Source organism: Budorcas taxicolor, chromosome Y (genome assembly GCF_023091745.1).
Source record: "Budorcas taxicolor isolate Tak-1 chromosome Y, Takin1.1, whole genome shotgun sequence".
NCBI classification, from domain to species: Eukaryota; Metazoa; Chordata; class Mammalia; order Artiodactyla; family Bovidae; genus Budorcas; species Budorcas taxicolor.
In genome coordinates, this window is record NC_068936.1 from 4,664,402 (window position 1) to 4,678,400 (window position 13,999).

The 13,999-nt window shown below is 43.0% G+C and overlaps 1 pseudogene; it reads left to right on the top strand.

Annotated features, from left to right (window-relative positions):
- The first annotated feature begins 10,116 nt into the window (after positions 1–10,116).
- LOC128070889 (zinc finger protein 280A-like) lies at positions 10,117–11,805 on the top strand (annotated as a pseudogene).
- Positions 11,806–13,999: the final 2,194 nt, after the last annotated feature.

Sequence of the window (13,999 nt, forward strand, 5' to 3'; positions counted from 1 at the left end):
AATTCTATAGTGGAGCCTGCCAGGCTACAGTATGTTGAGTCACAAAGAATCAGACAGGACTAACACTTTCACTTCACCTTTAATTCTGTGGGTAAGCAGGCGGTCCAAGTTGTCCTTGATTGCATTTTTCAATGTGTCATGTTTCCTTATGTTTTTGTCCCTCTCTGTCCCACCCTTGCATTTGAGCTGTGAAAACATCATTTTATGATTTCTTACTCAGGGAATTAGACCTGAGAGCAGAAGCATCAAGAAGCCAGATGCTCTGCACTGACTAGATGAGGATGAAGGAGGAGAGTGAAAGAGCTGGCTTAAAACTAAGTATTATAAAAACTAAGATCATGGCATCTGGCCCCATTATTCCATGGCAGATATAAGGGGGAAAGGTGGAAGTACTGACAGATTTCCACTTCTTGGGCTGTGCAGTCACTGCAATGGTGATTACAACCATGCAATCAAAATATGGTTGCTTCTTAGCAGGAAAGCTATGACAAACCTAGACAGTGTGTTGAAAAGCAGAGACATTACTCTGCCGACTTCCTAATGGTCATGTGTGGTTGCAAGAGCTGGAGCACAAAGAAGGCAGAGGACCAAAGAATTGTGGCCTTCGAGTTGTGGTGCTGGTGAAGACTCCTGAAAATCCCTTGGATAGCAAGGATATCAAATCAGTCAATTTTAAGGGAGATCAATCCTGAATACTTATTAGAAGGACTGATGCTTACGCTGAAGGTCCACTATATAGTTCATATGATGTGAACAGCTGACTCACTGGAAAAGTCTCTGATGCTAGGCAAGATTGAGGGCAGAAGGAGAAGAGGGCAAAAGAGAATGAGATGGCTGGATGGCATCACCAACGCAATGGTCATGAACTTGGGCAAACTTGAGGAGATGGTGAGGGACAGGGAGGTTTGGCCTACTGCAGTCCATAAGGTTGCAGATACAAGTGGGAAAATGAACACCACAATCTTTTAAGATAAATCTTTCCCAGGGAGAATAGAAGAGGAAAAGGTTTGTGAGAACAATGGAAGCTCCAAGCTCTCCCCTAGAGACCGAGGAAGTGGGTAGAGGCTGGCCACCTGGATTAGTGCCCTTTTGAAAAGTGTACCTTCTGGTCACCTTGAAAAGTCCGCTTCTCACATAGCCCTGATCTATAGGTTAGCAGGCACCAGCCTGTGTCCTGAGGGCCTGATCTCCTTAGTACCAGGTTCCCAGTTGGTGTGAGGTGCCCAGCCCTGTTGGCGGACACTCAGTCTAACCACATGACACTCCATGGCCACAGGCCCCAAGGAGCTTCCTCCTTGACCACAGCAATGGACCTAGACTGGAGTTGGCCTTGGGGTTGTCCATCGAAAAAAAGTTGGGAACAAGCCATGTCTGTCTTTCTTTTTTGTTTCTTTTGTTGGCCAGCCAATGCAGCTTGCAGTATCCTAGTCCCCCAACTAAGGATAGAATCCATTCCCTCAGCAGTGAAAATGCAGAGCCCTAACAACTCCATGACTACCAGAGATTTCCCAGTATGTCATTTCTTGAGTCTGGTAGATGGCCCAGAAGTCTGATGTTGGGTGCTGAGAGACAGCCTTCTATGGGTCAGGCTTTGATGAAGTCACCAAACATTCCTCCCTCCCTGACCTCTGGGAGCCCTGTGACCATGGCTCATATCACAGAAACTTCTGGAGGTAGAATGAACTGAAGGACAACCTTCCCCCTCTCCAGTCATATTTCTTTCCTGGCTACAGATCCAATGCCTTCCAATAAATTTATGTGCTCTCAACCCATCTACAGAAAGCATGCTATCCTCCTTCCTGGAAATCTTCGCTGCAGAAGATGTTGAAGTCCTGTCCTTTTCTTCTTCCAAATGTAACATCTGAAGGCATTTCTGTACATCTTGTGATAAGCTTCAGTGTATTCTGCTGGACAGCTGTGTTGTTGTTGGTTTTTGTTTTTTTTTTTTTTTTTTTTTTTTTTTGGTTTGTTTGTTTGTTTGCTTTGGTTAAAAGACATACTCCCCTTCACATCCAGGATGGTTTGAGCACAGGCTTCACTCTGTTCTCAAGTTTCTGTCCCTCACAGTCTAGGAGAGAAGTAAAAGAAGTTGGGGATGGAAAGAGAGTTGGGTGGGGAACTTTAGCAGCAGTGGTCTGAAAGAAGTGATCCACAGGAGCAGGCTGCACCCTGGAAAATCTGGGTGGGTGGGCATTTGTCAATGGGTGGGAGTCACCTGGGAGCTGAGTCATCACCCTACCCATCCTTGAGTGAGCCCTCTGTAAGGTGTTAAAGTACTAAAGTGGCCACCAGAAATACCACAGACTTAAACAACAGGAAATTGTTTTCTCCCAGTTCTGGAGGCTAGAAGTTCAGAATCAAGTTGTTGACAGTGTGGTGTCTCTGGAGTTCTCTTTCCTTGATGTGCAGACAGCAGCATTCTCCTGGTATAATGTACCTTATTTCCAATCATACTTGATGTCTTGTGTGTCCTAATTTTCTCTCTCTCTCTCTCTCTCTCTCTCTTTTTTTTTCCTGGCTGTGCTGCTTCTCTTCTGGGTCTTAGTGTCCAGAAAAGGGATTGAAATTGGGCCCTTGAAACTGAAAGCTCTGAGTCCTAATCATTGGCCTTTCAGGGAATTCCCCTCTCTCTTTTTATATGGAAAACCATCATATTGGACTAGGGCCCACCCTAGTGACCTCGTTTTAACTTAATCACTTCGTTAAAGGTATTATCTCCAAATATGGTTACATTCCAACGTGTTGGGTTTTAGAACTTCTAAAGATAATTTTAAAAATAATTAAGTTATTTGCACCAGGTCTTAGTTGTGGCACCTGGGGTCTACAGTCTTCCTGGCAGTACGTGAGATCTAGTTCCCTGCCCAGGGACCGAAGCCCCCCCGGAACTGGGAGTGCAAAGTCTTAGCCAATGGGCCATTGTGAAACTCCCCTCAACATATGGGTTTTGAAGGACACATTGAAGCCCAAAACAGGGTTGATGGTAGGGTAATTTGCCTGGCTACACATTTGCACCCTACATGCTCCTTAGAAATATCTGAGACCTTTATTAACGTTGACTCCCTGGTCCCATTCCTGGAGATGCTGATTCTGTGAGTATGGAGTAAGATCCACAGAATCAACCAGAACATCAATACTTTTCATAAGCTCTCTAGTACTCACTGTTTAATATGGACACCTTAAGCAGCCTGGGCAACACCTGGAGCTTGTGAGAAACTCAGACCCTCATGTCCCACCCACAACTTTTGGATGAGAATGTGTTTTTGAACAAGACACGTAAGCAATTCCTTAGATTCACTGAGGTTTAAGAAGCAGAGCCCAGGAAATTTGAAAGAGTGGCCCAAACTGAGAAGTTTGGATCCAGATCTCTGGTCTTTGCTTATACAGTAAATTCCTTCAATAAGAAGGACATCCAGAAGCACCAAGAGAGGGTGTGGGAGTCCTAGAATCTCTGAAGGGTGGTGGGGAGGATAAATAACCAATAACCTGCTCCTCCCAATGCAGGTGCTCAGTGTGTCACATGATGAAAAAATGAATTATTGACCCTCAACCCTCAGGGTCTCCTGAAGGAATGTATTCTCGGCTATTTAAAACAAGTTCTCGTTGTTTGGGCTCCCCTGTAGCTCAGCTGGTAAAGAATCTGCGTGCAATGTGAGAGACCTGGGTTTGATCCCTGGGTTGGGAAGAACTCCTGAAGAAGGGAAAGGCTACCCAATCCAATATTCTAGCCTGGAAGATTCCATGGGCTGTATAGTCCAAGGGGTCTGGAAGGGTCAGACACAACTGAGCAACCTTCACTGTTGTGGTTTAGTTGCCAAGTTGTTTCTGACTCTTTTGTGACCCCATAGTCTGTAGCCTACCAGGCTCCTCTGCCCATGGGATTTCCCAGTCAAGAATACTGGAGTGGGTTGCCATTTCTTCCTCCTAGGGATCTTTCTGTTCCAGAGATTGAACCCAGGTCTCCTGTATTAACAGGTGGATTCTTTCCAGCTGAGCCACCAGAGATCAATCCAAAGCATTAGAGGATTTTACACCCTGGGATTCAGTTCACTTCAGAATCAAGTGAGGCAAACATTGAATTTTCAGATTCCCAGGTTCTGTCCTCTGGGAATTTGAGTTTCTTAGGTGTGATATGCAGCCTTGGAATCTCTATGTTTAACAATGTCCCAGGTGATTCTGAGATTTGAGCAATCATTAGAAGCATATCAAAATGAAAGTGTCATCCAGTTGTGTTCCATTATTTGTAAATCCATGGATAGTAGCTCCCCAGACTCCTCTACCCATGGAATTCTCCAGGCAAGCAAACTGGAGTGGATAGCCATTCCCTTCTCCAGGAGATCTTCCTGACTCAGGGATCAAACCCTGGTCTCTTGTACTGAAGGCAGATATTTTAGTCTCTGACCCAACAGTGAAGCCTAGAAGCAAAAATCGGTAGTCAAATTTTCCTTCCTTTCCCCTAAGTTTTTGCAAATATTTTAAAATTGACATCCAAAAGGTTTATGTCATCAGCATAAACACTGCAAAGGATGTAGACTTGGCATACAATAAAATTAAACCCTTTAATTAAATCAAACTAGGAATCAAACAAATGGTTAGTGCTCAATGCTTTCACTCTGGTGATCTGGGTTCAAGCCCTGGTCAGGAAACTAAGATACTGCAGGAAGTCTCATGGTGGGCCCGTAAATAAATAAAACTGTTAATAACATGCTTTCAAATATATCCATAAGAATGTAAATAGCATAGAGTTTTTAAAAATAAATATTTTTATTTACTTATTTGGCTGCCTCAGGTCTTAGTTGTGGCATGGAAGATCCTTCATCAGTTCTACTGCCCTCTGGCCTGTGGGGCCTTAGCTCCCCAACCATGGGCCAAACCCACATTCCCTGCATTGGAAGGCAGATACTCAACCATTGGACCATCATGGAAGTCCTTAGCCTTGGGTTTTGATACTCAACTTGAGAGAACGACAACGCAACCCATGCCAGTATTTTTGCCTGGATAATTCCATGGATAGAGGAGCCTGGCTGGCTACAGTCCATGGGGTCGAAAAGAGTCAGACAGGACTGAGCAGCTAGGCACAGCACTCACCATCAACCGTCTTAAAAGAATGTAAAACCAGCTCTTTCTAATGGTCAGGGTTTTTTTTTTGTTTTTTTTTTTCCTGCTTCATTGAGATATAATGGACATATATTGTATAAATTTAAGGTAATCATATGTTGATTTGATAAGAAAGGTATTTTTTATGTTATATCTGGTTACAGCAGCTGAGATCATGTTTATTAGTAAACTTCATTTTTGTTTTAATTCACTGACTGTTACCTTATAAGGAATGGAAATACACATATTTCTTCTTTGAAACCTTCCATACCCCTAAGAATCTGTGTGCAGTGGGCTGTAAAGGCAGTGGGAGGGAAGGCTTGAGATATAATCTAGGTGGTGCAGAGAGGAGAAGAAGAGAAGGAGGAGAAGAGAGAAGGGGGAGTGAGGGAGGAAGGGAGAAGGAGGAGGATGAGGGTGTGACCTGACACCCCTGAGGTAGATTAAGAAACATGAGCTCCTGCCTAGAAAAAGCTCCTGGAGTTCAGCACGGAGATCCACAGTGAGGACCCCAGGAATCCAGCGGGTGCTGAGTCTTTAGGTGCAGATCACTTGGGAGTAAGCTTGTTTCCTGCCCCCCCTCATCCTGCCCCCCCTTCCCCCCAACCCTCCCCACTTTCTCCCGAAAGAGAATAGGGGTTTTCTCTTTGCAGCTGGAGAATTTTTTGGCATTGGTAGAAGACCCCTCCCTTTCTAGGTTCTAGAAATCAGCCCAAGTTGGAAGAGCTATGTGGATCACCTTCCTCTGCCCTTAAGCTATTGAACCCCAAATAACTAAAGATGCAAATCAATTGGAGATAAGGTGGTGGGCCTATGGATACCAGAGAGGGAAGGTGGGTCTCTCAACACACTGAGAACTGGAAAACAGCCCTTGGGCGGGGCCCTGAAGCCCTACCCACATTCTTTCCTCTCTCTAGCAATTCAGTAGTAATATTCTAGCAACTAGAATCTTTCCAGTTGAGAGATCCTATGGGGAAAAAACTGGTTCAGAAACCCGATTGGAACCCAGTTTGGATACTATGGATTGGATTAGAATGGACTTTAAAAGGTTTGGAATCTCCTTATTCAGCCTCACTGGGAAGAGGATTTTGGAAAGCCAGGTAGGAGTTCAAAGGACACAGGACACAGGAAGTGATGCTGGTATTTCAAAAGAAATCTCTCTGGGACACGGAGACAGACACTCCAGCTTCACCTTCCACTGAGGCTCAGAGTGGGAAGTGTTTAGCTATACTGAGTCAACAGGAGCTGGTGAGCCATGGGGTTTGGAATTCTTCATTTTGTTATCCATTGCCATGAGTCTGTAAAATTTCTCTGTAGTTGTCTAGAGAGTAACCAGGCATTAACAGCCATGCAATGTCTGCCATTAGCAGTGTGAAACAGCCTTGGACAGCGACAAATGATCACAGCTGTATTCCAATAAAATTTTGTGACACTGAAATTTAGATATCATATAATTTTCACATGTCACAAAATATTCATTTCCTGCCAAACTAAAAGAAGTGTAAAAATATTAAATGTACTTTAAAAGTTAAAAATAAAAAAAAGTTAAAAATAAAAATCATTCTTAGCTTGCTGGTTGGGAGAAAAAAAATAAATAGGAGGCAAGCCAATTTGTCAATCCCTGTCTAAACCATTTGCCTATATAATGCAGCTAGCATCCCAAACCATTTGCTATATAATGCAGCTATCATCCCATTAGCGACTTGTGACATGAATTTAGTAGGCTCGATTCTGCTTATGAAAAATAGAAATTTTCATTAAATCTAAGATGACATCAGCCATAAAGTACAAGAATTTATTATTATTTTTTTTGGCCACACCCTATGGAATGTGGGCTCATAGGTCCCTAACCAGGGGTCAAATCCATGCCCCCCTGGAGTGGACGTGAGGAGTCTTATGTACTGGATCTCCAGGAAGTCCCACAGCATTATTTTTAATACCACTATAAAATATATATTTATATATATTTGCACGCATGTGTGCTCAGTTGCTTCAGTCATGTTTGACTCTCTGCAACCCTATGGAATATAGCCCACCAGGCTCCACTGTCCATAGGATTCTTCTGGCAGGAATACAGGAGCGGCTTGCCATGCCCTCCTCCAGGGGGTCTTCGTGACCCAGAGAGGGAACCTGCATCTCTTATGTTTTCTGCATTGGCAGGAAGGTCCTTTACCGCTAGGGCCACAGTTTATGCACAGCTAAACAAACTATGATATGCTACTGATGAAATGTGATCTGGTATCAGAAATGGTCAAATGTAATTTTTATAATGTCCCTTAAGGTCAATGAAATGCATTAATGTCGTGGAAGCTATCAACAAATGTATTATAAAGAGAGAAATTGTGTTCAGTTCAGTTTAGTTGCTCAGTCATGTCCGACTAATTGCGACCCCATGAATTGCAGCATGCCCGGTCTCCCTGTCCATCACCAACTCCAACAGTTCACTCAGACTCCCATCCATTGAGTCAGTGACACCATCCAGCCATCTCATCATCTTCCGTCCCCTTCTCCTCTTGCCCCCAATCCCTCCCAGCATCAGAGTCTTTTCCAATGAGTCAGATCTTCACATGAGGTGGCCAAAGTGCTGGAGTTTCAGCTTTAGTATCATTCCTTCCAAAGAAATCCCAGGGCTGATCTCTTTCAGAAATTGTGTTACAAACCTTTTATTTCAATGAGTACCACTGCCCCTGTCAGCATCCAGCTACGTACTGGCTGACTTTCTCCCTTACATGATAGTTTTAAATCATTAAGATTTGGATTTCATGACATGCTTGGAGAAATAGATTCTAAGCCTTTTGGCTAAGATCAAATGGAAATACTTGTGGGGCCAGGAATTAACGGGTCGAGCGTGTGGTACAGATAAATGATTGCATTAATAACACTTACTGTTTATTTTTGCAGCAGATATGTAGCACTGACAGATGCCACATATTATAGAAACAAAAATACAGCAACCCAATAGCTCTGGAGGTGAATATGGCATGTGAGTTGGGGGAGGCTATGATTTCTGACATCATGGTTAGGGAAGCCTGGCAGAGAAACTGTGGACTGAGGCACATTTGGAGCTGGGTGGTGGTACTTGAGACAGCATCCAAGGCAGGGGGAATGGCAGAAGTCCTGAGAAGACTCCGTCCTCTCTCCTTGGTACCCTTGCAAGATTAAGTTGGGAACCCTTCACCCGCAGATACCAAAATCCATGGATGCTCAAGTCCCTTATATAAAATGGTGTAATCTTTGCATGTAACTAAAGGGGATGTTCCTGCATACTTAAAATCATCTTCACATTCCTTATAATACCTAATACAATGTTGATGCTATGTAAATAGTTTCAATACAGTGTAAATGCTATATATTTGTATATGGTTGCCAGCATGAGGCAGGTTTAAGTTTTGCTATTAGAACTTTCTGGATTATACACACACAATTTATATAATTTATATATATACACATATATATATATATACACACATATATATATACAATTTATATACAATTTATATATATATATATATATATATATATATATATATATATATATATATAAATTTTTTTTTGATCCATGTATAGAGTCTGGTGCCTTCTTGACTCACAGACTGGAGGGAGTGAGGGGTACCCCCAAGGGACAGCTGGAGGCTTTTTTGGACATTTTATGTTGTTCAGCATTTCTGATTGAGATTGGAGATCTGTAAGCAAAATGGTGCCCAGGAGCTCTCCTTTAGAGATTAACAGGAGCAGTGGGGTCACCATGGCAAAACAAGGCAAAAGTGGGGGCTGGAGAAGTAAATTTAAAATGGGCGTGTCATTTAAACGAATTTGAGATGTTTCCTTATGTATAAAATAAGGGTGTGAATAGTTATCTCAATGTTTCATATGATGATTAAATCAGGTACTAATTTTGCCTTTTGAAAGAAATAGAATCATCACCACTCATCTGCAGAAAATAAGTTCCAAGTCCCCCAGCGGACATCTCTAGCCTCATATATTATCAAACCCTATGCACACAACGTTTTTTCTATACAAACATACCTGTGATGCAGTTTATTTTGTAAAAGCACAGTAAGAGATTGGCAACTAACTAATATTAACAGGAAAGTGAAAGTGAAGGCTCTCAGTCATGTTCGACTGTTTGCAACCCCATGGACTGCAGTTTACCACCCTCCTCTGTCCATAGGATTTCCCAGGGAAGAATTCTGAAGTGGGTTCCCATTTCCTTCTCCAGAGGATCTTTCTGACCCAGGGATCAAACCCGGATCTCCCAAATTGTAGGGAGACACTTTTTCTTCTGAGCCACCAGTGAAGGTGTAAGAATAACAGAACAATTATAACAATATACTTTTATAAAGTTTTGTGAAGGTAGTCTCTTATGTAAAAAAAAAAAAAAAAATTACTCTACTAATTTAGTGGGTTTTTTTCGCACCCAAACTAAGCACTTACTACGCTCTGTGGCCATAACTTTTGCATTTTGAGGTTTGACAGCTGAACTAACCCAGATTTATTTTCTCTTCTTCACATTAACCTTAGATCTTAGCAACCTCAGTATACAATTATTTCTCTTTTTATATCAAATTGAGAACTATCATCTTTTGACTTTAAGGTAGCACTTAATGGATTCCCTCTGACATATCTAAATGGCCAACAACACTCCACTTATGCTTTGGGACCATTATTGAATAAAATAAGGGTGACTTGATCGCAAGCCCTGTGACATCTCAACAGTCATTGTGGTAACCGAGTGACAAATGGGTGGGATGTGTAGGACTAAGGAACGAATTACATCTGGGCAAGAGGATGCAGGATGGTGTGAGATTCCAGTCACACTGCACAAAATTACATGCAATTTAGGACTTGTGAGTTATTTGTTTCTGGACTTTTCCATTTAATATTTTCAGTGAACAACTGAAGGTTAACTGAAACCACAGAGAGTGACACCTGAGTTCAGAGGGGATGACCTTGTCCTGCGGTTGCCTTTAGGGAGAAAAAGCACTAGAAGAAGGGGCCACTTGAAGCCAAAAGTACTATAAAATGGCCCATCTCTTCCCATGTGAGAAAGCACAAGCACCATCACAAGCCAAGTAAAAGATCGGGGGGTCCAAATCCAGAGATGAGGATGATGACTATGCTGAGGTCATCTTTGTTGGAGTGGAGCACGTCAGTGAGGATGCTGAAGCCCTCTTTGTCAGAGTGAGTTCACGTTCAAAGCCAGTTATTTCTAACGTTTTGAACAGAGTGACCAGGGACTCGTCTTCCAGAGGAAAGAAGGGCCACGTGAGTCCAGATCCCTCCTGCAGGTAGCAACCTAAAAATCTCAGGAACCCAGCATCAGAGCCACTGATCATGCCACCAACTTTTCAGTCTGAATGTGAAGGAAGAGACAGTCACGTTATGTTTGAGCCTTCGTCTAAACCTGATTATGAACGAGCTCTCTGCCAGCTCTGCTTCACAATTCAGAATTGCTCTCTCTGTGGCCTCATTGTCTATTTGGAGGTGTTCTCTCATTAGGAGGCAAGGATGAAAGTTGTCTTAATTCAAAGCAATGTCCCACTTCAGATGTGAATGTTAAGCGTGGTATCCCGAAAGACCTAAACTCAGCAATGGAATCCCAGGGGGACCAGCCTGCACCATGGCCCCTCCAGGATTCTGTCCTACAAAGAACACAGTTATGACCTTGAAAGACCTCCCGACCTCACCGAGCCATGTTCAAGGTGGGGCCTCACTTTCACAGACTCATGCAAATGACCAGGCATGCTTCAGTCTTATGGATCCAGACAGAACATGCAGTTTGGAAGGGCTGGAGAAAACAGACTTTTGGACTCCAGCATGTCAGAGCAAGACTGTTGATCCTGTGAAAGGATGTCTGATCATGTTACTTGATGACTTTTACTGTGGACAGCATATAAGAAATGGGCAGCCAGAAGAGGAGACTCACATAGCCTTTAAATGCCTCAGCTGCTTGAGAGTTCTAAAAAATGTCAAGGTTATGATCCACGTGAAGAACCATCTGAAGCTTGAGAAGCAGAAGGGTGACAGCTGGGAATGCATTCTACCTGCCAGCACTGCCATCGCTTGTTTCCCACCCCCTTCCAGCTGCAGTGTCACATTGAAAGTGTCCACAGTTCCCAAGAGCCCTCCACGGTCTGTAAAATTTATGAATTGTCCATCAAAAACAGATCAGGTTCTCTTACAGCACATGAAGGACAGTCACGAACCTGGTGAAATGCCCTATGTGTGTTGCATTTTCAATTACAGATCTTCTGCATTTGGCAATGTAGAGGCACATTTTAGAATGTGGCATGGAAACATGAACAATTTGCTTTGTCTGTTTTGCCTCAAAATTCTCAGACTGGTGACATCCTTCGTAAATCACTCTTGCAGGCACTGGAACAGGAGGGTCTTTACATGTTGCAAGCACTGGCTACAGTTTCTGAAGCTGAAGGAAAAGAGAGAGCGCAAAACCAAGTATCATCATTCATTCAAAAAGCCAGAGCAATTGTTCAGGATTGCCTCCTGAAACAGAGGTCATGATCTGAACTTTAGTTCCGCTGGGACTGAGAGAGACAGCATCCATCATTGTGAGGAAATCCCAAGTGCCACCCAGAAAAACTACAAAGGTGATTGACTACCAACACAAAGCATTGCAGACATGTCTCAGCAAGGGATTTGAGTAATAATTATGTTCTACCCAGCTCCAGAGATTCACAAAAGTCCTTTTAATGTTCAGCCAGCTTTACATAAAGACCCTGTCTAGCTTTTGTTGTTCAGTTGCTCAGTCATTTCGGACCCCCTGTGACCATATGAACTTCAGCACGCCAGACTTCCCCGTCAATCACTATCACCTAAAGCTTGCTCAAACTCATTCCATCGGGTTGCTGATGCCATCCAACCATCTCATCCTCTGTCACCACTTCTCCTGTCTTCAATATTTCCCCAGCATCAAGTTGTTGTTGTCGTTGTTGTTTTCCCCCAGTGGGTTGACTCTTCCCATCAGGTAGCCAAAATATTAGAGCTTCAGCATCAGTTCTTCCACTGAATATTCAGGGTTGATTTCCGTTAGGATTGACTGGTTGGATCTCTTAGCAGTCTAAGGGACTCTCAAGATTCTTCTCTATTTTCCAGTACCACAGTTCAAAAAAAGTCAGTTCTTCAGCACTCAGTCTTCTTTATGGTCCAGCTCTTACATCTTTATCTGACGACTGAGAAAACCATAGCTTTGACTTTATGGACATTAGTTGGCAAAGTAATGTCTCTGTCTTTTACTATGCCCTCTAGTTTTGTCACAGCTTTTCTTCCAAGGAGTGAGCGTCTTTTAATTTCATGGCCTCAGTAACCATCCACAGTTATTTTGGAGCCCAAGCAAATAAAGTCTTGCTTGGCTTGTAACTGAAATTGTACTTGCTCCATCTCTCCACCAGCAAGTAGCTTTGAAATCTCCATGTTCCTTCCTGGCCACTCTCTGCTCCCCAAAGTAAACATTTCTCTGACCTCTAGCACTAGGGGTTCATTTTCTTTGTTTCAAATTTTAAATTAAAATAACCTCACAATAGAGTTTCTGTTCCCCTGGTCTTGGTTTTCTTTCAGATAAGTGAGATGCATTCTTATTGTATGTAGCTGTGGAACGTTCCTTTTGATTGCTGGTTAGAATCCCCGTGGATGAATGCACATAGTCTTATAGGTCCATTTTACTGTGCCTGAAATTTGAGGCTCTTATTTTGCCTTTTTGAATAAGCTGCCTATGAACCCATGTGTGTGTTTCATAGTAAGTTTTCTAGGATAGCTGTTTATATATGTAGACATGAGATTTTCTGGTAATGCATGTCACAGTGGGTTAGTTGCTAAGTGGTATTTGACTTTTGCAACGCCATAGATTCTAGCCTACCAGGCTCCACTATCCATGGGATTTCCCAGGCAAAATACCACAATAGGTTAGAATTTCCTTCTCCAGGGCATTTTCTTGACCCAGGGTTCAAACCTGGGTCTCCTGCATTGCAGGCAGATTTGATACTGACTGTTCCATTCTAATATGCAGGTAGAGTCAAATGCTTTTGCAAAGTGATTGAAGTAATGTGTATTTCCACTAACAGTATTGGAATTTCCATTTATAACAAAACTTGGCACTGTCAGTCTGTTTCATCATATAACTGAGCAGGACCCTGCAAGGCTTTCCCAAGCCCGCCCCGCGCCCCCAACCCCTCCCCCCCCCCCACACCAATGTACCTTGCCTCTTATTTGTAGAAAAACTTTAGGTCCTAGACCTTCCATGAGTTTCAAAGAACAATTTTAATTAGAAGTGAAAAACTGAAGAAACAAGAAAAAAAGCAAACAAGACAGCCAATAACTTGTTTTTGTGCAGTCGTGTTCACTCTTTGCAACACCATGGATTGCAGCACACCAGGATTCTCTGTCTTTCACCATCTCCCAGAACTTGCTCAAGTTGAAGTCCATTGAGCCTGTGATGCCATCCAACCATCCCATTCTTCTCCTCCTGCCTTCAATCTTTTCCAGCATGAGGGTGTATTCTAATGAGTCGGCTCTTCCCATAAGGTGGCCAAAGCATTGGAGCTTCACTTTCAGCATCTGTCCTTCCAGTGAATATTCAGAGTGGATTTCCTATAAGACTGACTGGCTTGATCTCCTTGCAGTCTAAGGGACTGTGTACGTGTGTGTGTGTGTGTGTGTGTGTGTGTGTGTGTGTGTGTGTGACTTCCATGTCTCAGCTATTTCCCGGGATTATCCACATTTACAACTGTCTGCTGAGGCTGCTCTGGAGTACTGTCTGTGGTCATTCCTGACTTAGAGATCTCAGGTGCTGCTCCTCCTCGTATACAGGCCTGAAGGAGACATTCAAAGTCATAGCTATAACACTTACAGGTGTGGCCCTGCCAGGACTCTACTCAGTTGTGCCTTTGGA